Genomic DNA, 2706 nt, shown 5'->3' with positions numbered 1-2706 from the left:
AGGACTGATTCAGTAGAACAGGGAATGTGTAACACAGTCTCACTTCTTAAACTCTTAATATGGGAGGACTAATTCAGTAGAACAGGGAATGTGTAACAGTCTTACTTCTTAAACCCTTAATATAGGACTGATTCAGTAGAACAGGGAATGTGTAACAGTCTCACTTCTTAAACCCTTAATATAGGAGGACTGATTCAGTAGAACAGGGAATGTGTAACACAGTCTCACTTCTTAAACCCTTAATATAGGAGGACTGATTCAGTAGTACAGGGAATGTGTAACAGTCCTACTTCTTAAACCCTTAATATAGGAGGACTGATTCAGTAGAACGGGGAATGTGTAACAGTCCTACTTCTTAAACCCTTAATATAGGAGGACTGATTCAGTAGAACGGGGAATGTGTAACAGTCCTACTTCTTAAACCCTTAATATAGGAGGACTGATTCAGTAGAACAGGGAATGTGTAACAGTCTCACTTCTTAAACCCTTAATATAGGAGGACTGATTCAGTAGAACAGGGAATGTGTAACAGTCTCACTTCTTAAACCCTTAATATAGGAGGACTGATTCAGTAGAACAGGGAATGTGTAACACAGTCTCACTTATTAAACCCTTAATATAGGAGGACTGATTCAGTAGTACAGGGAATGTGTAACAGTCCTACTTCTTAAACCCTTAATATAGGAGGACTGATTCAGTAGAACAGGGAATGTGTAACAGTCCTACTTCTTAAACCCTTAATATAGGAGGACTGATTCAGTAGAACAGGGAATGTGTAACAGTCTCACTTCTTAAACCCTTAATATAGGAGGACTGATTCAGTAGAACAGGGAATGTGTAACAGTCTCACTTCTTAAACCTTTAATATAGGAGGACTGATTCAGTAGAACAGGGAATGTGTAACACAGTCTCACTTCTTAAACCCTAAATATAGGATGACTGATTCAATAGAACAGGGAATGTGTAACAGTCTCACTTCTTAAACCCTAAATATAGGAGGACTGATTCAGTAGAACAGGGAATGTGTAACACAGTCTCACTTCTTAAACTCTTAATATGGGAGGACTAATTCAGTAGAACAGGGAATGTGTAACAGTCTTACTTCTTAAACCCTTAATATAGGACTGATTCAGTAGAACAGGGAATGTGTAACAGTCTCACTTCTTAAACCCTTAATATAGGAGGACTGATTCAGTAGAACAGGGAATGTGTAACACAGTCTCACTTCTTAAACCCTTAATATAGGAGGACTGATTCAGTAGTACAGGGAATGTGTAACAGTCCTACTTCTTAAACCCTTAATATAGGAGGACTGATTCAGTAGAACAGGGAATGTGTAACAGTCCTACTTCTTAAACCCTTAATATAGGAGGACTGATTCAGTAGAACAGGGAATGTGTAACAGTCTCACTTCTTAAACCCTTAATATAGGAGGACTGATTCAGTAGAACAGGGAATGTGTAACAGTCTCACTTCTTAAACCCTTAATATAGGAGGACTGATTCAGTAGAACAGGGAATGTGTAACACAGTCTCACTTCTTAAACCCTTAATATAGGAGGACTGATTCAGTAGTACAGGGAATGTGTAACAGTCCTACTTCTTAAACCCTTAATATAGGAGGACTGATTCAGTAGAACAGGGAATGTGTAACAGTCCTACTTATTAAACCCTTAATATAGGAGGACTGATTCAGTAGAACAGGGAATGTGTAACAGTCTCACTTCTTAAACCCTTAATATAGGAGGACTGATTCAGTAGAACAGGGAATGTGTAACAGTCCTACTTCTTAAACCCTTAATATAGGAGGACTGATTCAGTAGAACAGGGAATGTGTAACAGTCCTCCTTCTTAAACCCTTAATATAGGAGGACTGATTCAGTAGTACAGGGAATGTGTAACACAGTCTCACTTCTTAAACCCTTAATATAGGAGGACTGATTCAGTAGAACAGGGAATGTGTAACAGTTTCACTTCTTAAACCCTTAATATAGGAGGACTGATTCAGTAGAACAGGGAATGTGTAACAGTCTCACTTCTTAAACCCTTAATATAGGAGGACTGATTCAGTAGAACAGGGAATGTGTAACAGTCCTCCTTCTTAAACCCTTAATATAGGAGGACTGATTCAGTAGAACAGGGAATGTGTTACACAGTCCTACTTCTTAAACCCTTAATATAGGAGGACTGATTCAGTAGAACAGGGAATGTGTAACAGTCTCACTTCTTAAACCCTTAATATAGGAGGACTGATTCAGTAGAACAGGGAATGTGTAACAGCCTCACTTCTTAAACCCTTAATATAGGAGGACTGATTCAGTAGAACAGGGAATGTGTAACAGTCCTACTTCTTAAACCCTTAATATAGGAGGACTGATTCAGTAGAACAGGGAATGTGTAACAGTCCTACTTCTTAAACCCTTAATATAGGAGGACTGATTCAGTAGTACAGGGAATGTGTAACAGTCCTACTTCTTAAACCCTTAATATAGGAGGACTGATTCAGTAGAACAGGGAATGTGTAACAGTCCTCCTTCTTAAACCCTTAATATAGGAGGACTGATTCAGTAGTACAGGGAATGTGTAACACAGTCTCACTTCTTAAACCCTTAATATAGGAGGACTGATTCAGTAGAACAGGGTATGTGTAACAGTCTCACTTCTTAAACCCTTAATATAGGAGGACTGATTCAGTAGAACAGGGAAT

This window comes from Oncorhynchus mykiss, chromosome 13, assembly GCF_013265735.2.
Source record: "Oncorhynchus mykiss isolate Arlee chromosome 13, USDA_OmykA_1.1, whole genome shotgun sequence".
NCBI lineage: Eukaryota > Metazoa > Chordata > Actinopteri > Salmoniformes > Salmonidae > Oncorhynchus > Oncorhynchus mykiss.
The sequence above is the reverse complement of the archived record's forward strand: the minus strand, read 5'-3'. Positions refer to the sequence as shown.